Source organism: Sitophilus oryzae, unplaced genomic scaffold (assembly GCF_002938485.1).
Source record: "Sitophilus oryzae breed Bouriz unplaced genomic scaffold, Soryzae_2.0 scaffold_261_pilon_pilon, whole genome shotgun sequence".
Lineage (NCBI taxonomy): Eukaryota > Metazoa > Arthropoda > Insecta > Coleoptera > Curculionidae > Sitophilus > Sitophilus oryzae.
This window is the reverse complement of record NW_022146820.1, coordinates 48,583-75,026: the sequence shown is the minus strand read 5'-3', so window position 1 is coordinate 75,026 and position 26,444 is coordinate 48,583. Positions and strand designations below refer to the sequence as shown.

Sequence of the window (26,444 nt, the reverse complement as noted above, 5' to 3'; positions counted from 1 at the left end):
AAACAAAAAAATAGTGTCAAATAAATATCTCTATATAGGCCAAAGCATTCAGGAGTTAACTTATTATATGATTATTATACAGGGTGAGTCTTCAATAAGTGCAATTTTTTTAGGTAAAACTTTTATTCATATATTTCGACCCCAGAAACACGTCTATGAGGACTTTCCCCGAAAAATTTCTTTTTAATATTTGGAATTTTTTGAAAAAATTTTTGGAAATATTTTTGATTTTTAGTTAAAAAACATAATATCTTCATAATATGGCAACATAGTAGAATAAATTTACAAGAGAGAAAAACTACTTCAGAATAAATTTAATAGATACTTTTTGATGACAGTTGACACTAGCATATGTCAAAATTATTTTATTCCTTAGACATGCACACTTGATTCTTCATAAAAAATAATTATCGTCGCTTACAGCAGCTTCAAACAGACTGTTTATGTATTTTAGTTGCTATAGTAGAAAGAATACACAGAATGTTGGTGATGGACGTTTTAATAAAAGAAACTTGTCAAATTAACACTCTAAGGTTAAAGACTTACATCTGTAAATAAAGAAAACAAGAGAGAGAATTCAACAAAAACAAATTATTTATACATGGTGACATAATTACAAACTTATACACAACATATTTCCTTGTATTTTATTTTAAAATTCGAAAATACAAAGAAATATGTATTTGCATAATTAGCTGTCGGATGCAATTGGTTAAATAACAATAAATTACAAAGTAGATTGTCCATGTAACTATATCCAAAACTAACCACTAAGATAAATACAAGTACAGGGTGTACAAAAATTAAAACTACAAATAACTTCCTAATAATTACACAGCTGTCGTTCTAGGTTATTTGCCTCGGAATTTTATGAACATCCTGTATATACAAAGTTATTTTCTACTACTAAACTAACCTAAGAACTATTTAAAACGGAATATTTTAGAACAGTTACCGATGGGATTAAAGAACAATGAGTATTACTTTGGTTAATGTATAATGTAAATGAAAAATTACTTTTGATATTAAAACAAAAATATCACACGGTATGTAATATATACCTAGTGATCCAAGACACATTAGACATATTTAGTTTTTTTAATAAATAAAATTTACTATACAAGGTGTCCCAGAAATAAGTGCAAGTATTTTAACTGGTCGTATAGTTCAACCCCAGAAACACGCCTATGAGGTTCTTTTCGAAAGAAAATTTTTGAAAATTGATTTTTTTTGTTTTTAGTTAAAAAACATAATTTCTTGATAATATGGCAACATAGGTGGTAGATTAAATTTACAAGAAAGAAAATCCAGAAAAAAATCCAGTGGTTCTCAAAATTTGAGCAAAAAATTTTTTTTTGGAAATTTTCAAAGTAAAATATCTCCGTTATTTTAGACTTATTCGGAAAACGATAAAGAGAAAATATGTTTCTTTTATCAAGATCTACCACTCCTTAAAATACTTGCACTTATTTCTGGGACACCCTGTATAGTAAAAAGCAAAAAGAAAATATTTATTAAGTATTCTACACTCACTCACAAAATTTTCATATACAGTATGTTTCCGGATTGTCTTTACAAAAGAAAACACTTTTTTATTATTAACAGTTTGGGAAAAAAACATTCTTCATAAAAAATTGCTTGTTCTAAAATGGTTAATCCCGTTTATATTTTTCCAAGTTTTCATACCGTTTTAAAGAAAATTGAAAAGAACGTGAAAATATGGTTGAAGCCCTAAAAATCAAAAGGCGTTATTATGGTAAAATAATTTTGATATCATTTTTTGATAGATGGTTATTAATAATTTTGATTAGCGTCATATTTTTTACTATCGTTAAAGTATCACATATTCCGAAAAGTATTATCCCTAGCATAAATTTTGTGATTCTTTAAAATTTTAAAACAAAAAATATGATGTTAATTAAAAATCTATCAATAACATATATCAAAGAATGAAAACAAAATTTTGATTTTCAGGACTTTGGAGAAATTCAACTATATTTTCATATTTTTTTAATTTTCTCTAAAACGGTATGAAAATTTGGAAAAGTATAAACGGGATTAACCCTTTTACTATTTTAAAACAAGCAAAAATGTTTATAAAGAATGCATTTTTCTCAAAATGTCAATAATAAAAGAAATGTTTCCTCTTGTAAAGACAATCCGGGGACGTACTGTACATAATTTAAAATTCAATATATTTTGTACTAGTGGGCTGATTTTGTTGATTTTTAAACAATTTGTCAATTTTAGCCAATTTTAGAACTAAAAATTGAAGTCACCATCTGACCATCTCTCTTTTATACGCGGGGAAATAAAATGTCGATATTTTACCGAAAGTTTGAAACATCCTGTGGAGTAGTTTAACAAAATAAGGAATTTAAAATGAATTTTATCATAAAAGTACTATATTACTACTTCTGGATAGTTTATTTTTTTGGGGATATTCGCTTTTGAAGAAGACAGTATAACAATTTAGAGCAAATTTAACATTAAAAATACGCCTTTGCTTTTACTCCTATCAACATACTGATGAAATAGTGCTTATTGTTCTCGTAACGTCACTGTCATTGAAAAGTCTATATAAAACTATCTCTGTTAGAGTAACCACCAACAATGCAATAAGAAAATACAATGCTGTAATTGTTGTAAATCGTTACTTTCTTCTTTAAACGCGAATATCTCCAATAAAAAAAATCTATTGAGATGAATCAAAAAACAAACTATCCAAAATAGATGAACCTTGATGATAAAGTGGTTTTTAAATCCCTTACTTTGTTAAACAATTCTACAGGGTAGTTACTCCAAAATAGCAATATTTTGTTCTCCCTCGTATAATAGACACATAGGAACTTTAATTTTTAACATAAAAAGGCGCAATACAGTAAAACAATTTAGCTAAATTAAAACAAAATCGGCATACTAGAATTAAATATATTGAACTTTAAAGTACATCAAAATTTAAGGATGCTGGTTATTAAAAAAAGTTCAATATTTCATCATAGTTCAACGTGCGTAATAATAATCTAAAGGTACGTTCACACTCTTCTAACAAAACCGAGATAAGAAATTTTATTTAAATCTTCAAACGTAATGAAAAGAAAATATTTGAATAAAAAGCCTTTTAAAATATAAAGCTATAAAAGGTATAGAAAAATAAAAGGATATTATTTGATCCTCCAGGATTTAATAAAATGACGAGATATAAATATTAAATATTCTCAATGCTCCATCTTTTACCCCGTGGCTGTGAAATGATCACGTCTGGCTTCGAAAATCAATAACAGATGTTATTTTATCTTTTTTAAAATTAAATATTAATGTAAAGCCATTTTAAGTGTTTTTTTTTATAATTTTGAAAAATATCTATTGAATATTAATTTATTACAAAGCAAATAATTGTTATTATACATAACATCTTTATGTTTTTGAAACATAATATTACAGCTAAAAATAATCATCCCTTTTTAAAATAGGAAATGGGTATTTTTAGCTGAATTCCTGGTATAATATTCTGCATGACGATAATGCACACATCGTTTGTGTCAGAATACTACCTTCATGAAAACGAAAGGTGTAGAAAATCAACAATTCACAATCATCAACAGATTTAACAGATAAATAATATATTATAATAGCAGTTAAAATAATTGTAGAAAAGAAAATTAGTAAATTTTCCGCTTTATAATAAATATTTTCAGCTGCGTAAGTACAATAAATCGTATTTATTAATTCATCAACTGAAAATTTGATCCGAAGTATCCATTTTACCCGTAACATATACCGTGTGTTTTTCAAAAGTGGCTCACCCCTATAACTCTTTTACTTTTTCAGATAAAAAAAAAAACGAAATTTGGTATTTTAGTATAAAACCTACAGTATTGGCCAAAAGTGGATGAACCAATACCAATAATTGCGAAGAAAATCAGATTTGAGGTGTTAAATATCAAAATTATTTTATGTACCTTTGTATGTTAAAAGGTTAATACATTCTCACCAAAATACTACAAACAAATATAAATTCTTCTGTTAGTCTTATCAGTTATAGATAAGAATTGGCAAATATTGCTTTTTTGTCTTGGACAACAGTAAATGAGCCAAATATTTTTAAAAATCGTTAGTTTCATTTGTTCTGCTTTTATGAACAATTGCGATTTAAAAACATTTGAGCTCTTGTGATATATCATGCCACGTGGAATTAACTTGTCTGCCGATCTTAAGTTGCGAGTAGTGAATGCTTTTAAGGATGGTTTGAAGCAATCGGAAATCGCTAAGCAATTACGCCTTGGAAAATCAGCGGTACATTATATTTTAAAGAGATATAATGAGAGAGAAGGTGTCTCTATAAAAAGAAAACCAGGACGACCTAAAAAAGTTAGTCCCAATGTGATAAAAGCTATAAAACGAATTTCTTCACAAGATCCATTTTTGCTGTCAACGAAGATAAAAGCAAAACTTGAAGAAATGGGCTATCCACCAGTGAGTACAAGGACGATCCGACGTAAATTAGTTAACCAGAAGTTGTTTTCCCGAAGAGCCGCCAAGAAACCACTGCTATCAAAAAAAAAATTTGAAGACCCGATTAGCATTTGCCAAGGAACATCAAAACTGGACTGTGGCACAATGGAAAAAAATTTGTTTTAGTGATGAATCAAAGGTTAATTTGGTGTCATCAGATGGAATTCAACATGTAAGAAGACCTCCCAACACACGATTGCTACCAAATACACTCTAAAACATGGTGGGGGCTCAATCATGGTATGGGGCTGTTTTTCTGGGTATGGGATGGGGCCTCTCCATAAAATTGAGGGCATAATGGATCGGTTTGGCTACAGAGACATTTTACAAAATCTTTTAGTGCCTCATTTGGAGGAAAAAATGCCAGTTGTACACTACTTCCAACATGTGAAATGTTGATTCATGACCCGAAACATGCCTCACAATTGGTTAAAAGGTTTTTGGAAGATGAAATGGTGACTGTCCTCAAATGGCCATCGCAATCCCCAGACCTGAATCCAATAAAAAATTTATGGGAAATTTTGGATCAACACATTAGGACCAAATTCTACAAAAATAAGCAAGAATTATTTGCAGCTTTGGAAGAGTCTTGGAAAAATATCGATTTTTCTATAATTGAAAATCTTCTGGGATCCATGCCTAAGCGATGTCTGAAAGTAATTAAGGGTTAAGGGTTATTACTAGTAAATTATAAGTTAATTTTCAGTTTTTGTTAACATAAGACTAAGTACTAGTAAATTATAAGTTAATTTTTCAGTTTTTTGTTAACATAAGATTTTTTATTAAATATATATTTTGTTCATCTACTTTTGTCCAATAGTTTTTCAATTTAAATTTTTTGCTACCTTATTAAAGCACATTTTAAAAAAACAATGCTATTTATTTTTATAGCACTGACACTAGACTTCAAAGTAAATATAGCTCAAATTTTAATTTTAAACATATTAGGAAAAACACATTATTTTAACAAAGTTCATCCACTTATGGCCAATACTGTAAATCGGGATTGATTGACGTATTCTATTACTTTCGGTCACTTCCTGTTTCGTCGGAAATGACTACAAGTCTTGATTTTTTAAATGGTATCCTCGGTATTTTTTTTGACTTTATATGATAGAAAATGATATTCTGGATAGAATGACATATTATATGTCAACTTTTGACATTATAAATAAAAAAAATCGTGTAATTAGAACGACTCTTGGTTTGAAATAAATGTGACGATGTCCTCCAATGAAAATGCGAGTTGCTTAACTCTAATGGTGCGTTTAGACTTGAGCACGCACGCACTGATCCTATATTATGGGATGATTTTTCGTTTTCTTTATTAAAATTATGAAGTGGATCAATGAATCTTCGTGATTATTAATTGAAGAATATGAAAAGTTGCCTATATTATGGGATGTTGTTAAACATTCTTTGTATTAGTAAAAAATTAAAAAAAACGCATGGCAAGATCTTGTAAATAAAATTAATATTGAATATGTCGATATTAATGGAATTTCTATTCTAAAATTTGTATCTTTTGTTCGTAATTTTTGGTGTTATTAAATTTTGTAAATATTCAAAGTCGGGTCTGGTCATTCTTGTAAAGTTTTTGAACTGATCATAGCCCTCCTCAGACACTAAGTTGTTGCAGTAAATTATATCGATTTCTAAAAATTTGGGTTTGCCACCAGCGACGATGTTTTCGATTTTTCTCCTTTTTAATAATTAAGCTGTGCATAGCAATGACTGCAGCCACGACTATTTCTTGGTCGTCCATTATTTTCGCCAACACAACTCTGCTGTGCGCGCACAAATGGATTTGTCGAAACTTTTTGTCGAAACAAACTTCATTTGTCGAAAAATAAGCTTTCAATTTGAACGGAGCCGAGAGCGCGAACGAATGCCGTGCGCGCACGCACGCACTGATCCTCCGCGAATGCTCAAGTGTAAACGGCCGCGCGCGCACGCTCACTATGAATCTGTCTGTGCGCGAGCAGCCGCGAACGTGAGCCGTCTGGTGTCGGTTTTTGGTCCGTGCTCAAAAGGATTTTATGTGTGCGCGAACGCTCAGTTTGCACCGGCAATTTGTTTTGTCTGCGTTCGTGCGTGCGTGTGTGATTTTTTTCGTTTTCTTTATTAAAATTATGGAGTGGATCAATGAATCTTCGTTATTATTAATTGAAGAATATGAAAAGTTGCCTATATTATGGGATGTTGTTAAACATTCTTTGTATTATTAAAAAACAAAAAAAAACGCATGGCAAGATCTTGTAAATAAAATTAATATTGAATATGTCGATATTAATGAAATCGCTATTCTAAAATTTGTATCTTTTGTTCGTAATTTTTGGTGTTATTAAATTTTGTAAATATTCAAAGTCGGGTCTGGTCATTCTTGTAAAGTTTTTGAACTGATCATAGCCCTCCTCAGACACGAAGTTGTTGCAGTAAATTATATCGATTTCTAAAAATTTGGGTTTGCCACCAGCGACGATGTTTTCGATTTTTCTCCTTTTTAATAATTAAGCTGTGCATAACAATGACTGCAGCCTCGACTATTTCTTGGACGTCCATTATTTTCGCCAACACAACCCTGCTGTGCGCGCACAAATGGATCACTTCATTCGTCGAAAAATAAGTTTTTAATTTGAACGGAGCCTAGAGCGCGAACGAATGCCGTGCGCGCACGCTCAGCTCGTGCGTGCTCAAGTCTAAACGCACCATAATAATTCTAATTTTGAGCTAGCAAATTAAATATTTTAATAATACTATTTTTTTAATTGAAAATGTCAAAAATTGACATATTATGATATGCCATATTCAATCAGAATGTTATTTTCTAGCAAATAAAGTAAAAAAATACTGAGGTTACGATTTAAAAATCAAAATTTGTAGTAATTTCGGGTGAAACAGGAAGTGAACGAATCTAGTTGAATACGTCAATCAATCCACATTAATGTCATATATTAAAATACCAAATTTCGTTTTTCATCTGAAAAAAAAATAAAAAAGTTATAGAGGAGAGCTACTTTTGAAAAACACCCGGTATACTATTAATATATTTATGTCCTTTAACTTTCTTTTATGTAAAACGTTATGCCCACTAACATACTAAAGCTGTCTCCAGAGTACGTAAGGACACAAAAGCCTCCATTATGTTCCATCGAAAACAAAAACAGCAGTAAAAGGGAGAAAAGCGAGCGAGAGAAAGACAGAGGCAAGAGACAAAGTTTTATTTTTCCCTCTTCAGAATTAGGATTTCTCCGAGAGCGGCACACAGGGTTTTATAACTTTTAGTCTTTGGTTCTCCCCGGTATCGATTTTCTCGCGTAGAGCCAAATGAGGCAGCTCTTTTTAATAATAAAGAACGAAAACTGATAGACTGGAGAAAATATTTAATATTTATATCATCTCGTTTGCGCCGTTTTCTTCAAGCTTTCCGCCGCTCCAAAGCTTTTGGTAAAAAAACGTATTTTCGCCGCGTATAAAAGAAAACTTCGACAATACGCGATGCTGTGAAAAACTTTATGACGCTCTTTATGGCTATTTTATGACATTTAATCTTTGGGTTTTCCGAGTCATGTAGCGCGTCGATTTTCAATCGGTGGAAATGATATAACGTAACAAAATGAAATGAAATAGAATAACAAAGTCTTCGAATCCTTAGATTTTTTTAAATCCAAAATGTTATTAAATTAAGTTGTGTCTATTAGACAACTGAAGGAAGAATTATTAATGAACGCATCTTTTTAATACCATATGAGCCAAAAAAGCGTCAAAGGTGGCTGTTGAATGACTATCGATAATAATTTTAGCGAGGCCATTCTCTAATCCGTCATTTAAAAAATTGACATAAATCTTGTCAAAAATTAACACTAATTATAGAAAGATTAAAAAAGGATAGAACGTTTCCAGACACATAAATATATTTCCAAAAAAATATTTTTTCCCGAATTTTAAACTACACCATTTAAAAATCATTTTTAGACCATATAAAAATAAATTACAACATTCTTAAGGCCAACTGGCAGTAAGCGCCATTAGGAGATGAAGAGTACTAGCCAAGTAATGACGTCTAGGGCTTGACTTCGCCAAAATTATCACGGATTGTCATTCCCAGCCCTCTTTGACGTCGTTTTTTTCGATCGTATGGTATAAAGAAAATTTTCGCGTCGTTCAACAATATTACTGTGAAAAGTGTATGATCTATTTTATGGACATTTTTATTACATTTAATTTTTTGGGATTTCCAAATCATGTAATACATCGATCTTCAATTAGTGGAAATGAAACATTGTAAAAATTGAAATAAAATGGAAAATATTGTATCACGAGCTAGTTGATTTAGGGTTACCAGTATGCAGATACAGAAAATATTTAAAATTTATTTTTCCGTCTTTGACAGATAGAAAACAGCAAAAATATGACGATAATTAAAATTCTATCGGTAACAATCTATCAAAGAATTAAATCCAAATGATATTACCATAGAAACTCCTTTTGACTTTTAGCACTTAAAAAATTTCAACTGTATTTTCAGGTTTCTTTTTTAATTTTGCCTAAAACGGTATGGAAATTTGAAAAAGTACCTATAAACGGGATTAACCATTTAGAACAAGCAAAAATTTTTATGAAAAATATATTTTCTCAAAACTCAAAATGTCATTTTCTTTAATTATTTTGTTTTTAGTTTCTGACCTTTACCCAAGTGTTCACGCCCAATCCTGAAATGTACCGCGCATATGAAGAGATGAAGAAAGCTGCCGAATGTAAAGATTAAGATGTTTCAATATTGTAAAGGTGCTAAATAAATAAAAAAAAACTGTGGTAACAAAATATTTGAGCTTTAATAGAAGCAAGAATGGTATGGGAGTCTTGGCAGTGAATTAAGTTATCTTGATTTCGAAAATAAGTAGTCAAACCTAGAAGACGTAAAGCAGCAAAAGGAATGCAATACAAAAGCAAAATTGCTCCATATTACATATAAATTTAACTTATTTTTATATGCTAAGTATTTTAACGTAGTTTTTGTTCTATTATATCTATATTTATTTAATTAATTTCTTCAGACAAGTCGGCAACGCTGAGAAAATTCCAGACTCAATCAACCTGATTGGTGGACTTCCGTTGCCGCGCGGTAGAAATGCGCATGTTTGTTTATTGGCCAGTGCTACCCCCAATTTTACACCCCCCCTGGAGTAATATTGACTAGTGCTTGAAATATACAGGGTGAGTCTTAAATAAGTGGCAATAAATGAAACATATTTTCTTTTTACCGTTTTTCAAATAAATCCAAAATAACCACTGGATCTTTTCTGGATTTTCTTTCTTGTAAATTTAATCTACTACTTATGTTGCCTTATTATCAAGAAATTATGTTTTTTAAATAAAAACATAAAAATTCCAATACCAAATTTTTTTCCAAAACTTCCCAATTTTCAACATTTTTTTTCACGAAAAAAACCCTCATAATCGTGTTTCTGGGATCGAAATATACTACCGCTAAAAATATTTGCACTTATTTAAGATTCACCCTGTATAGCGGTGGTGTTATTGTATTTAATTTTATACCTTTGATCTGACTTGTGCATATTGTAATTAGTACAAGATATCCAACAAATATTAATATATTTGACAAATCACTAAACAGAATGTACGTACATTTAAAGCTAAGTAACATTATAAAGTTTACTGGAAAATATTATAAAAATTCCTAATATAGTTTCAGAAAACACCGCACGCTCCTGGATATTTTAAGAATTTAGAACAATTAAGAAATTGGCTAAGTTTTTAGAAAATTGTCCTGTACCCTTCCCCTGTTGTTTCAGATCCATTTGTCAGACTATATCTTGTATCCAATTAATTTATTTTAATTCCGAAAGTACGTAGTAGTTTTATGTCCACGGAATATTAGGACACCCAGTATCAAGTATAATCCATTTTAATCTACATTATAAATTTAACCAGATAACAGAAAAATGATGTAATCATAATGAAATTCCGCAATATTCAAAACATTTCCTTTTTATTTTCGAGAAAATTGCATATTATATTCTTTACATTTTCTCGCACACCTGCCATGTCCGCTCGACAACTTTAATCCGCGTAATAACGAAGTCGGAAAAAAGGAAAACTTTTCAGGCTTCGGCCTCATCGATTTGAATATTTAATCCCGCCACGGTGTCCCGTTTCTTCGAACAGGGCTCCGGTAATGCCGGAATAAAAGGAAGCGTCTGACCCCCCTTCGCTAATATAAGGATTCGTTTTATGTTATTTGTGGAAAACGATTCGTAGGAAGGGCATTCTAGAGGTTTCGCCGTCGTCGCATGCTTTTTAATACGTATTTCGTCTAAAAAACGTACATTGTTAGTGTTTTATTTGCTCGAACGGTTATAGTCTTGATAATGATAATAGACTTTATAGACTGCATAGTGTCCTTTCGTGGTTTACGAGCCCTAACAACTATATGTTGGGACAAGGTCATATTTTGGAATTGAATTGGTTTTTCAAAATAACTGAAAATATATGTTTAATGTTTTAAATATAAACATAGCCATATATCTCGCTTATGACAATATTTTTTATGAATTTGTAAATCAATCCATATTTACAGTAGCGGATTTTGTTCATAAAAGGACAAAATTTGCTGACAACTAAATAGTGGGACAAGTATTTTTAAATAATTAATATCAATCATAGGAAATGGCTTTGCTATAAACGTCACAAATGTCGCAAAATGTTTACTTCAGCATTGACAGCTTGTAAGTGACTCGATACTTTGAGCAGTGAAGTTTACTGTAAGTGAATTTTAATTTTCAATTTTGTTAATTTGATTCAAAGTAATGGTCCGTGGAAAAGCTACAAATCGAAAACTACGCGAAATTATCATTCGTCAATACAGTACAGGAAAAACAATTCGAAAATTTCTGATGATTTAAAGTATTCCAAAAACCACGGTCTTTAATATAATAAAAAATATGGCGAATCTGCCAATGTAGACGTTAAGAATTAAAAAAGTTCGGGAAAGGTCAAAAGTTGTATCTCAGAGATTTACGAAATTTAGGAAAAATTTACTTTTGATCTGAAGTACTCTTGCGGTATTAAATGGAATACTGTAACTGGTTTAAATATATCAAGAGAATGTTGCCGAAAATATATCCATACATGTGGTCTGGGGGTTTTACAAGGTAAACTTTATTTTGTGTGAATAATCAATTACCTGAAGATTATTGATACAAATTCTTATTTAGACCAAAGAAAAACCGCTACTGACAGAAATTCAAAGAAAAATCAGCACAATAGGTCAAAATAATTATCGTGGACACAAAATGATTGGAATAAGGTCATATTTAGCGATGAGTCTAAATTGATGTTTGCGTTGGAGATCATCGAAATCGAATAATACGAAATAAACCAGAAGCCTTTCATAAAGATTGCTTAAAGAGGGTTGTTAAATTTCCTAAAGGGATTATGGTTTGGGGTTGCATGTCAGCAAAAGGTTTGGGCAAATTAAATTTTATAGATGGCACTGTTAACGCCCAAAATATCAACATATACTTGAGACCTCACTTTTTCCTAGTGCTCAAGAATTGTTTCCAAACGTAGACTATATTTTCCAACAAGATGGAGCATCGTGCCATTCACCAAAATGAACTAAAAATTCGTTCGGTAATAATAATATAAAAGTTCTATCCCATCCTGCATGTAGTCCGGACCTCAATGTTATAGAAACTGTGGCATAAAATGAAGCAATATTTGAGAAACCACCCTCAACGGACAATTTTTGATTTGCGGACGAAACTGCAGGAAATTTGGGATATTTTTTCTCCTCAAATGTGCCAGTCTTTGGTAAATACAATGCCATTAAGAGTTCAGGCAGTTGTTAAGGTCAAAGGTGATGTAACTCCGTATTAAACAAATATCTTGTTGTGCTTGTCCCAATATATAGTTGTCAACAAATTTGGCTTGATTTTGGCAAAATAAGCTATTATCTAAAATGATTTGTTTGCAAAGTTATAAAAATATAATACAAAATTGTCTAGATCATGTGTAATGTTTTGAATTTAGAATAAACAAAATAAATTAGTCGTTTTAATAAATTACTATTTTATTGCAAAAGACTGTCCCAACATATAGTTGTTAGGGCTCGAAGCCTTTTCGTCGGAGCCTTTGGCAAACGTCGGAGAATTTCGAGCGAGAAAGTATTGTCACCATAGTTGAATTATCACGTGATGTGGATGCTACATGCACTATAGTAGATGTAAGATCTATGAACGAAACGACCGATTCAGTGATTGAGGGCAGTTTTGAAGTATTAGGTATTATCTTAGAGTTATTATCAGGGTTTTCGGCAATATTGAACACGTCCTCAGTTTCAAAGCAGATTTCATTCGTTTTACTAGTAGAAGTCACAGTTTTTTACAGTAATACTCATAGAGTACCTTCTCCTCTGAAGAAGAAAAAAACAGTCTTTTCTGTATATCCAACTGATAGAGGAATCCCAGTTTTATTAAATTCATATAAGCTTTCTTTTTTTTAATATACCTGTATGGTTGAGATTGTAACTCGAAGCCACATCACGGAGACTTTCATGTCGCAATATTACTTCTTTTGCAGCGAGCTCATATATTTCGATGCTCACCATACCCTATCGGTCTTAATTAAACAAATAATCCACAACATATACCTATATGCAACTATACCGGGTTGTTCACCACATACGACACGGAGTATTGTAGCTAAACGATGAGATTTTTACAAATTGTAAGTTTTGGGTTCGATGAAGGACTATTAGAGGTACAATTTAAAAATAATTTTACAAGATACAGAGTATCCCAAATAAGTAAAAATATCAAGAGTTGTATTTTTTTAAAATGGAACTACCCTGTATATTATTACATTTTAGTTTCTACGATTAAAATAAAAGGTAAATTTGATTAAGATTTATTATACTTAAACCTTACCGTTTTGAAATATACCCATGGACTATTGACATTTTAGATTATTTTTAAAAGATGTACCAACTTTTAAAGAGTACAGATACTAATATAATATTGTCGATATAATTCATTATTATTTCATTTAAAAAATAAAAAACTGTTTAAATATTTGTTAAAAGGACCAATTAATATGATTCCAGTATTCAAATTACATTAACTGACTGTTTGCGTTGATTAATAATAATTGCTCCAAATACTAAAAACTGAATTTTGGATGGGCATTAGACAGTGTGATAAAAGTAACACCTTAAAAATGATATTTCATTTTTTTAATAAAATGCTTATTTATAACAACAGAGACTTTAATTTGATAACTTATTATATTGATTTCTGACTCAAATCCACATTTATTTATAATGAATTTATTATGAAAACAAAATAAAAGTATGTAATTAATTAGTATATGGGTGGAAATAGTAGTTGTTATATTTAATAAATGAATATACTCTTTTATAAGATTTAAATAGTTTTCTTTACCATACAAATGGGCTAGTAATATTATCGTTTGCTAAAAACAATAATATTACTAGTCTACTCCCCATTGTACATTTGTTGCTTTAAAACAATCTAAAATGTCAATATTCCATGGATATATTGATATTAGAGGTCTAAATTATAAGAAAATGCCATTTTCTACGAAAACTTGAAGGGATAGGTAAAAATGGTATAGTACAATTTGATGAACCAATTTAATTGTGCATCTGAGGATTCTCTAAAATATACAGGGCATTCCATTTAAATTAAAAGAAGTTATTGCCGTTGGAAGCTAATAATTATTTAAATAAATTTTTTTTAGACACTCTGTATATAAGGTAGTATTATTTTATTATTGCAACACAATAACTGATCAATAAATAGAAACTTCATTAAATATTTATTATTAAAACATTTGATACCCTTGGAGAAATGAAGCTTTAAAATTTTGCAATTTCACAAAATTGAAAATATTTCAAAAACGGTAAAGGTTTAAGTATAATAAACCCTAATCAAGTTACCTTTTATTTTAATCGTAGAGTAAAAATGTAATAATATACAGGGTGTCCATTTAAAAAAATGCAACTTTGATATTTTTTTTTTATTATTTGGGACCTCTGTATCTTAATAAAAATATTTTGAAATTGTAGCTCTAATAGTCCTTCAACGAATCCCAGAGCTTACAATTTGTAAATCTCATCGTTCAACTACAATACTCCGTGTCGTATATGATAATTCTTCATATATAATAATGACGTTCGCGGGCGGGTAAAGAGCAGTTGATATGCGTCGTTGTCAGCTCTTTAACGGTTTTTAGTTCCGAGAAATCAGCGTTGTTTCAAAACACCTTTGGTTTCAAAACACCTCGGTCTCCCCTACTCTATATTTTCATAAATAAGGTAAAAAATGCATTATTAAACATAAATCAACCCAAAAGAGCATTATCATTTTATTTAATTTAATTTAACCAGATAATTTTGCCTTCCGTCCGAAAATGAACTTGTGTAGCTTTTAGCTAACACCTTATTAATAAGAGTTATTGATATTTTTGATTTGGAAAATACGACACACACACAAAAATGGGACAAATACACACACGAAAATGGGACACCCTGTATCAGAGAAATCCTCTAGCTCTAATCCTACTTGCCGCAAATATTTAATGTCTAGTATATACGACGAAAGCCAAAATTATGAGAACATGTTTGTTTTATGCTTGTATATATGTTTTGAAGAGGCGCAAAAATAAACTCCGGCCTTCAGGCATTAAGCACTCTCCGGCTGCATTGTGGTAAAACATAATATAACCACAGACAAATGGGGATTACGAACTATGTACGTACTACGAAGAGACACTAATAACTTTGTTATGTTTAAACATTTAAGTCGTTTGAAAATAGAAAAACGTACCGAGAGTTCCATTACACACTCGAGATATTAAAGCCCCGTCTACACGTCCCGTTTTACCTGTCAGTTTTGTTTGTCAGGTAAACGGAAGACCATATAGAAAACTAAGGCAGTTCTGTAGATGGTCGTTCATCTTACCCCCGTCTAGTTACAGTAGCCTGGGTACCAGGACACGAAGGTCACAAGTAACGAAAATGTTGAAATGGTTAAACAAAGCTCGTCAATGTCCATTCATAGGACCCGAACCCTTCTACGGGGTCATGGTCGAGTGCAGGCAGGTGGAGATGGCAATCTCTATAGGTGGTGGATAAATTCATGGGATACAGACGAAAAGGTTCAGAGCACGCGCCAAAATTCAAGGCAGACCTGATAAGACAGTAAGAAAAAACAGATTTGATCGTCATTGTTTTTCGCGTCTTGTCCTGGCGATGTTAAAGTTGCCCAAATCGTTTTTTAATCATAACTCGAATTTTTTCAAATGGAACGAAAGGTGGTTCATTGGCATATTAAGAAAAGCATTTTTACGAATAATTTGTTTTGGTAAATATTAAAATTGCAATCGCCGGTTACAGTCGCTGCGGTTGTTCTCCAATCGCAATCCTTGTTGCTCATCTCTAGTAGTAATGATTAAATAATATCTCTAAAAAAGTGAGGGAACTTGAATGAGACACTTTCAAGATTTTAAGGTCAGTAATGTCTACATTACATTTATATGATTGTAAATTAAATAAAGTTTTACTAAAATACCAAAGACTTACTCAACTTCCTTTATGCAATTTTAATAAATTCAGTTTATAAAAGTCTATCTTATCCATTTTCCGTTTAAACTATTGAAAAGAATAGCAATCGAAATGAGCGTACTAAATTTAATCCGTTATGGTCATCATTTGTTTTAGGTCACTTCCCGGAATAGTGCCTTGTTCGTTTTCAATCTCATCCACTTCTAAATTAATTGGTATGCTAATTATTCATGTCAATTTACAATTTGCTTATTAAATTTAAAGTAGAAGTAAACCGTTTGATGGAATATGGCGCTGCATTTAAAATAGATGTTCTTGAAATTGGAAAATAAAGAAATTTCTGGTAGATTACACTAGGTAGTTACACTGGTAGAACACTATTTTTTTGATAGACACTTTCTCTCATTTATAATTTAGGTGAGGTCTTAGAGTGGTTCGTAGGCATTAGCGAACAGCATATACATTTCAGAGACACCCTGTATATATATCTCTACTACGAGACCGGTTTTAACGACCATATTTTGAGCACCATACGAATCTACTTTTTTCACTTCTTCGTAGAACGAAACCGGCCTAAAATATACCCTTGAAAGGACCCCTCAGAGTTCCTATTGTGTCAAGACCATTCTTTGGGGCTCATGGTAAACAGGCTAAGACTCCATTTAATGGGGTTTCAAATAACGACAAGTCGTTTTTTTATGAAGAAAACTACTTGATGTCCCGTTTATTCGTTTTCATAAGCATTACGTATTTTTGGTAATAAGTGGAATCCTCTAGCGAGGGAAAGGAGACACAAACCTTACAATCTTTATAATCCAAATCTTTATACATGTATAGATTGTGATTATAAAGATTGTGAGGTTTGTGTCTCCTTCCCCTCGCTAGAGGATTTCCATTTATTATGAACTCACATTGGGTTAAAGAACGTTTATTTTAATAATAGATCAAATAACAGTTTTCCTGTAACTTAGACATCTTGTATGGTAACATTGATGGAGCCTATAGAGGGTGGTCCCATATACGTGGTAGCACTGATATATGGCTAATATCCAAAAAGTGAAGCCCAAACAATGAAAGAACAATATGGAATTCTGTATAAGTCTATTTCACCTGGATATTCATTTAACTGACCATGCCTCACCTGAAGAAGATTTCATTGGTAGTGGTTTTTAGGGAAGTGGTTGACTGACTTTTCCCCTAACCTTCAATTTTGGTATATTTTATTTAAAAAAAAAAAAAAAAAAAAAAAAAAAAAAAAAAAAATAATAAACTAAACAAAATCACTCTTTTACGCGCACAAATAAAAAGTAATTCAAACAGAACTAAAACAACAATCAATCGGAGTTTGGAGCAATCGCAGTTCAATCCATATCCGGATGAAATAGACTTATGCAGTACTAATATGGAGCTGGGTTATGTTGTCTTTTTCTTACAGCACGGAAACAGCACGGGGTTAAATAGGGAACCCTGAGTATATTTGTAAAAGTAGCCGTATATATGGGTAGTCCAGGCTACATTCCATTTCTGTATATTACCGTTCAAATGGTAAAAGTTAGTATAAATCTTGTCTCAGGCCTTCGTTTGGAGATACAGAGATTAGTCCAGAAGTTTCATTTTTATTACGATTGTTTCCAAATAATTTATGAAGTAACGTCAATATGTGGAGTGAAAATTGGCATCTGGGAGTTTTTGACATGAAATTTGATTTTCATATCAATATGACTCCTACTTGTAGAGACGCCACCTACATTTTACCATGCAGTGAAGAGTAATAACTTATCGTGCTGCCATATAAAACTACTGATTAAAAAAAATATACGTTTACGACTTTTTACATAAAAAAGGTCATTAAAATCGCTACGGTAATGGTCTCAAAGATGTTTGGAATCAGGCCATATTTCATATTAAAGTGACATAAATTAAATATGTTGACTAAATAGTTTTTTTTTTTTTTTTTTTTTTTTTTGTTTTGTGCCAAAAGTTCAACAGAAACTGTTTAATCATCATTTTTCGCAGAACTGACATGATTGACTATTTCGAAATATCTTGGGAGAACGTTTGCTCGTAGCTATTTTACCAAGAGATATTTTTACGTAGAAAATCATGGAAATGTATGTTTTGATCCATTGGGTTTATACAGGTACGGACGAAAAGTGATTACTCTTTGGCAGATTCAAAGCGCGAGGTGGCCTCAAAGTAGAATTCATTTTGACGTCAAGTATTTCTCGTGTCACAAAACCTCCGAACCGCAATTTTCATCCAAATGTGGACGTTACTGTGAGGTGTTTGAGCGTCAATAAATGTAACTTCCTGTATCTCGAAACTAAGCATTTTAGGACATACATTTATACGAACTTTTTACTTATTCTTATCTGCAAAATATGTTGCTGGTTTGGAATACAGTTCGGACACCCTGTATAATAAGCCGAGACACTGGACAAACTTATTCTGTTATGTGTCGGACGTTATGAATATCTTAATGTTTAATAGTTATAACTTGAACCCAAGTAAATCATGTATCTAGAACATGACCTCGCCAAAATTATCACCGGTTATTCATTTAAACGACGCGGTTTTAGTAGTACAAAATGAATCATGTGTAATTTAAGTAGATAATCGCATCTAATCTACCATGTTTGTTGGATAGCAAGTGACTATAACCAGTAATAATTCAAATATTTAAAAAAAAAAAAATATGTTTATATTTCTATTTCAGAGACCATATCGAAAAAGAAAGATCGACTTATTTTTATTATGGCACGTCCCTAAATTCTCTGTTCCCCTAAATAATATCGGAAATAACCCACCTACAGACAGGCCTATTCCGAGAAGGGCACATAGCCGAAGAGTTTTTGGGTCTGTATGCAGGAGAATAGTCTCCCTCTACCTGAGTAGGGTCAACAGTTCTTTCAAGGACAGAGACCATACCGAACGAAAGATCTTTTCTTTGTTATTGTGTCCCATCTATCGATTGCGAATGTGCAGGTAAAGTTGTTAGACCCTTTTTTTTACAATTTTTCTTCTAAAGACCATGCCTCTATGCTAAGTAAATATATATAGAAATTTTAATTTATTCAAGAAATGAAAGAAATACAAGTATAAATAGGTGTCAAAATATTTAAGCTCTTCATTCGAACCTCAAAATTAGTGGTTTCAATTATATTATGCTGGACAGTTTAAGATCATTCACAATGTTTGTAAAGTAAAATGTTCAAATTAATAGAATATCGGAGCAACAGCTTGGGGTAATCTCACAGGTTGTATCTATAGAGAAAGTCCAATAATTAGGTTATAAAACCCTGGTGCAAAAATATTTCCGCAAAAAAAATCGGTTGCTTAGAGCAAAGGGATTTTTTGGAAATAAGGATGTTGATATGAAGATAATGACTGTCTCAAGTCGAGAATAAAATTAGTACCATCTAATGTTCAAAGTGCAGAGTACTTATTGCAGAACACAAAATGTCGGTAGAAATCTGGAATGAACTAGAAGATAATTTGGGGAAGGCGGAAGTAGTGATGTTGGTAGCGAATATTTCCATTCGAATTTTGCAGGAAATTTTAGAAATTTCCGAAATATTCTGGTCCCAAAATCAGAATATTCGTAAAAAACTGAATTTTGTAAGAAATTTTCAAAAATTCAAGATATTGAGCAAAAATTTAACGAAAGTGTATCAAGTATGCCGATTCTTAAGTCAGAAGAAAAAGAATGCTTCTCCGTCTTACAAAATATAAAACCTATGGCTCTTGAACCAATGCATTTTGGCGCGAATCTCTTGGATCCCTCTGTTTCCTGGGAGAGCACCCTAACAATGAAGAAGAACACATAACTGCTGCTTGGAATTTATCAACAATATCAACAACAATCATCCCTCAGTTTGTCAATAATAAGTCATTTTTACAGATGTAACAAATAATTGCGCCAAATCGGGTTTATGGGCTCTCTAAAGTTTCAGTACTTACAGTTTATCCATACTAAAAAAGGGAATCGCTTAACTGCACAAAAGAGTTTGGTAAAATAATGTCTGTAGGCCCATAATAACAAATTATTACTACAAAAACAAAAAGTGGATATGGAGTATGATATTCAACAACATGAAATTCCTCCAGAACCACTAGAACTCGTGGAGGTAGAGGTCCACCTTCAGAATCAGAACCATATGATACATCAAATATAACTGATTTGGAAATAGAAAACTGACGAAGACAGTATTACTACTACTATAATACCTTATGAAGATGGGACCAGCTCGGCGTCTGATATTCCGGAATAGAATAATTCAGTTATTTCAGGTTTTACGTTTTAAATTTATATTTCTGTGCTTTTGTTTCATTTTAATTCATAGTCAGTAGTTCGTGGTTTATGCAATGTGTAATACAAATGTTACCAAATGATTTCTGTTATGGGTTACGCATTGTTCATTAAAAATATAACAACCAATACATGTTTATTGTTTTCCAATTTACATGTTGGTACCAAATGTCTATCTAATTTATTCCTTTATTGTATCGACAAAAATATGTAAAATTAAAAAAAAAAAAAAAAAAATTTCATAAATTTCAGAAAGTTTGAGTTTCAGAAATTTCGCAACAATCAAAATTTCTGAAATATTAACAATTAGGCGGAAGTTAGCTTGATCAACATTCAGCCGTTTCAAAAAGGTATAAAACAGCCTTGACTCCAGCTTATCTTTTGACATTGATTAGTCCTCGGGAACAAAAAATATAACCGACATCAGAAGAACCATAGTGGAATGGAGTTTACAGGAATGAAATGTATTCAAACCGGATTTGGCAATTAACAATTTCAAATAAATCTCTGCCATTTAGAAGTGTAATGGATTCACATGGAAGTTAAACTTCAAAATCAATATCCAACATTTTAATAGATAATAGATATTAGGGATATGTGTTATATGTTAGATCTTTGATAATTTATTTTCGATCTATTAAAGTATTCAAACGTTAGAAGAGCAAGTGTAACTTAACCAATTTATTTCAAGTATGAATAGATATAAGGTATATATTGGATATAGGAATACCTTTTATAGCTTTATAGGAAATTTTTTATAATTTTTACAGTTATCTTTTGATTTATCATAAGTTTTAAACAAGTTTTTTTTTTTTTTTTAAATCCATGATTAAATAAAAAAAATCCGTTGATTTAAATCATTCACCCCAGGCAAAACAATAACTTTTTACCTTTAACCACAATTTGACGATAATCAAAGACCAAAATGACATTACTCGCAAAATTTCAATTATAAAAAAAAAAAAAAATTATTTGTAACTTTTTCAATAATTGCTCTACTACCACAAATTTTGACGTTCCGACTGGGTTCTAATTGAAATTAGAGGAACAAAAAAAAAAAAAAAAAAAAAAAAAATAATTGAAACCACTAATTTATTCCACTAATATGTACCGGTGTTGCATCGTTTGAGCGGGACATAGGAACCTATTGCAAATTTCTTGAATGGCAATTATCATTCCTTTGCTATTTTAGGAGAATAATTCTATTTAGGTTTATTGGATTTGTTAATTAAAACCCATATCTAAAGAATAACTTTAGATATTTCTTTTGATTAGCCCGTTTACGAGTTATCGATTTCTTTTAATTATTTCTCCCCATGGCCCCTGTATTTCACGGTATGAGCAATAGTCAAGGTAAAAGGTAACTGTTAAATGAAGTTGCCATTTCAGAAATTTACACAATATTATCGGGCCAATATTTCTTACGCGAAATTCGAAACGGACATTATTTTCTGGATTGAAAATCATATTTTACCTGCTTTACTTGATGCCGCTAGGGAAAATCAGGAAGTTTGGTACCCAATGGATGGCTGCCCGGGTACATAGCACCCTTATTGTTCGGGGAAGTATTTTTTAGACAATAGTTTTAATGGAAACGTTATTGGCCTAAACATACAGTAAATTGGTCAAAGGTCTCCTGATATTTCTTCAAATTATTTAAAGTAATAAAAAAAAAAAAAAAAAAAAAAAAAAAAAAAAAAAAAAAAAAAAAAAAATGCTATTTCTGCTGAATGCAATAGAATTTCAAGTTTACCAACTAGCGAATGAAGAGAATTCCTATGATCGCCTGGCCGTCTAGGCTTCATTTGAGGGGATTATTTGAACATCTTTTTGATTATTTGAACAGTTATTGAATATTGTAATAATACTATAATTAACCTTGTAATTGATTACTTTATTCTTACTTAATTCAAGGCCAATTTGTATTGCTAAAACATCTTTGGTGACTCTAATCTGCTAGAATGAGTTTCTCACAATAAATGCACTAAATAGTAAAATTCTGAAATGACAACTCATTTGACAGTTATCTCTTTTACCTTGACTGGTGCTCATAAGTAAATACAAAATATAAGAGTTGAGAAATATTTAAAGAAATCGGTATTTTACATAACTCAAAATCTTGCTTAATCAAAATATCTAAAGTTATTCTTTGAATGTGGGATTTTAGTGCTCTTCAATAATCGGGTCCTATCAAACTTCCATACGGATTCTGTCCCGTCCGACGATGCAAATAATCTGGTATAATCTGGTATATTTTTAAATATCAAAGTGGTTTATTACTTTCTATTTTATTGTCCCCACCTCTAAAAATGAAAACAAAAGGAAATGCTATTAAACAATCAATAATATTATTTTCACCATTGTATGAAGAAAACATGTTAGGTAACTTCCAAAAATAAACTTCACATCATACATAACAATGAATTTTCTGTATACGTATGCTCTCTTGAACGTCGTATAATAATAAAAAGACTTTACTTGCCTTATCTAAAATGTTTGCATATGGATATATACCGAGCGATTTGTTTTCAGAAGTCAAAAGTGATTTAAGATACTGTCTGTATTGCAGTTTGTAACTGTTTTATATCAGATCGGAACTAACAAACATGGAGAGCATTTACTATTTAAATGCACTGTGATACATTTTAAAGGGAAAGGGCGAAGCTGCATTAAAGGTTTCTTTAAGTCGTAGAGATGTTCAAATGTATCGATATTTTAAAATACCGATAACCTTTGAAAATATATTATCGATACTTTTTTTAAATACTCACATCCCTACGTTATTATACGAAGCTGCTATTGCAATACCAGCGATGTCCTTCAGTGCGGAATATCTCCATTAGCTTCCGAACTAAATTCAGTCAATATTCAAGCCGTTAAAATTTTTATATTTGTATTAAAGTGATAAAATCTTTTCGGATTGTGTTAAAAACTTAAATTATCCGAAATTATAGCGTTGTTTGAGTAAAGACAAATTAGGGATGTACAAAAGTTATCGATATATAAAATATCGATACTTTAAAAAACGTTATATCGAATTCTTTTAAATATCAACATCTCTAAAACGAATTTACTTGCACTGAAACATTAAACTGACAAAGAAGAATTGACAAAAGTAAGGACCAAAACCATACAACCAAAAAATACACATCAGCGTACGAACCGAAACTATCGAACTACGAATTCTATTCACAGTTCATTGAATACACAATAAACATATTTTTATTATTATTTATTGACAAAAACATAATAATATATACGTTAAAAAACAAATAATAAATGGTATAGTTAAAATTACGATATTAAGGCTGCCCTAAAAAATATTCATCAAATTATTGTATATAATTTTATTGTTAGAATGATTTAGTTTTTGTCGATATCTAGAAACCAAGGATCGACTCAGAGATGAGAGTAGTTGGGTGCTCTTTAAATATAAATATATTTCCAAAAAATATTAAAGGGATGGAACCATCGAATGAATTAGACCATCGAATGGTTAATGAATGAATGTTTTCAACTATCGAATGGTTTTATTCGAATAAAAAATCATTCATTCATTTGAAACTAAAAGCATTAAGGTGACAACCCGCCGTGCAACAAAATGGTTATCGTTGAGCCACGACTATCGAATACCTTTTGATAAAATGAAATTTAGTATTCGTTTGATTCTTGTATGCGTCAGTGAATTATTCATTGGTTCTTCCAAATTTTTTTAACTTCGCCTTGTAAATATTGTGCTATTTTTGCGTTTATTAAAAATAGTTAAAAATACTAAAATAGTAGTTATTTTTAATTTATTTATTATCGATTGTGTGTATGTGTAGGTGGTCAAAAATTCTTCCGATAATTTGTGTGGTTTTCCGTAGTCCGATCTTCAATTATTTCCACTTTTATATGGTATATGGTCTATTTTAATTTGGGAAATTTTGAGAAGTAGCAATTTCTAAGAGAGACGAGATGAACTTAACTCACCTTTAAAATTGTTATATTTGCAATTTGATGTTTTAATACCTATGAATTAGTTGGAACCACAATTGTTGTAGCATTTGGCAAATGGTTAAATAAATGGTTATCGAACTCAAACCATGGGGGTAGGAAAAATTAAAATGAAAATTTTACACGTGCCAAATTTAAAAAAGTTAACGTGATGGCTCGTGACATTTTGTTTTATGCTACACCTCTTACATGTGTTTTATGAAGAAATATTTCATTAATTTTTAAAGTAAATGCCAGTAAAATTAAATATAATTTTTAAATAGCAATATGTAAAGCACCTAATATAAATAATTTTGATTTCAATTTTTATTTATATTCTCCACACACCAACAGTTTGTTTAGAAAATTAATAAACAAGTTTATATTTCATGATTTTAAAATTTGTTGTTAATATAACAAATTAGTTCTTGTAATTATTATTATTTAACAAACCAACGTTGCCAAAATAATTAGAGACTATATTATTTTAAATAGGATCTAATATAAATAATTTGACATCTAATTTGTTGTTTATACTTTATACTACTAAAAAAAAATATTTATATTAAAATGATTTTAAATTTTGTTGTTAATAGGTATAACAAATTATTACTGTTATTATTATTTATTAAACCAGTCTGCTTAAAAACATTAAAATAATTTTCCCACATCCAAAATAAATGCATTACGTGTGTAACAACAGAATATTAATAAAAAATGCAGAATATATGGACATACCATCCCTAACTAACTAAAGCCAAACAATAATATTCTTTACACATCAACTAATACAAAATATGGCAACAGCGCCCTTCATAAATGTATTTTCTGTGTAAATAGCACCTCAATAAAAAAAATAATGTGTCCCTATCTATATCTGACTCCGCTAAAAATCAAAGATGCCGGTTTCTTTCATAGCATTGCTACCGACCGCCTGTTTTCTAGGAAAGAAACCTACTTCGCCGGGCGACAACTAAATTCAGTTAATACTCTTTATTATAATCATCCTGACGAGAATAAAATGAATTTCATAAAATGAATGAATTTTTATAAATGATACTCAATTTTATAAATGAATGGTTTTTGCGGCCGAATTACTTTGTGAATACAATACTACAGCAGATGATTTATCTGGTCTATACCTTTTGTATCTTCGAATAGTTTTCAACGAATGTTTTCTTACTAACCATCGAATTATTCGATTGAATTGCAACTATCGAATGTTTCGATAGTATTCATCCGATAGTTCCCACCACTTCACAAAAATATAGTTATCGGACATCAGAAGTTTAAAGTGGTCTTAAAATGATTCTTGTGTTGTCATTGTATGGATGTCGTCGTACTCGTTGAAGAGACTTTAAGTTGATAAAGAATAATTTGATTTAAATTACAACCAAGAAGTTTTGTATATTAGTTTTTCCAAATGGCATTAAATTGTTTCGTTTAAATACAAAATATGAGAATCACCTCAATTTTATGAATGAAATAGTTAAAATATTGCCTTATCTGAACATTAACGTCTCTATCTCACTCCAGATGATAGTTTTTATAATGTGTTTACGCTGTTTCTTTTCAAATACCGAACCATATAGTGATGATTTAACTTATTTGAATTATTTAAGAATAAGTTCTATTATTACATTAAAAACATTGAATTTGTTGATATAAAATATCTGCGTCGGCTAATATTGTATTTTGTGTTCAACATTCAAAAAAATGCTAGTCCAAGAATATTATGTAGATATCTAATAAGTATATTACAATATCCAATGGTGTATACCTTGTTAGTGTGAATCTCATTTTACTCTCAAACCCCTGTAGAAGCTGAAACAAAGAAGAATCGGACCTATGTTGATATAAAAATAAATCTAATTTTTACGTGAGGAATCTCCCCATGAGATATGGTGCAGGCTCTGAGACACCCTGTATGGTCGACAACGACAAAATGTACTATAGGACAGAAAATGTCACAGATATAGGTACCTAGTACCCATTATACCGGCCATTGAAGATGGTAGGTACAATGGTAGAGGGTAA

General features: G+C 30.8%; 1 protein-coding gene and 1 long non-coding RNA gene across 2 annotated transcripts in view; one reads left to right on the top strand and one right to left on the bottom strand.

Moving 5' to 3' along the window:
- Window positions 1–9,659, top strand: part of LOC115884475 — a 33,022-nt gene extending 23,363 nt beyond the window's left edge. Inside the window, exons 2-3 of the long non-coding RNA XR_004050566.1 lie at window positions 9,194–9,514; window positions 9,573–9,659. This is a non-coding gene — a long non-coding RNA (uncharacterized LOC115884475). The remainder of the gene's footprint in view (window positions 1–9,193; window positions 9,515–9,572) is intronic.
- Window positions 1–26,444, bottom strand: part of LOC115884474 — a gene marked incomplete at its 3' end in the record, with an annotated part of 51,460 nt that overhangs the window by 23,677 nt on the left and 1,339 nt on the right. The gene's annotated exons all lie outside the window — the stretch shown is intronic.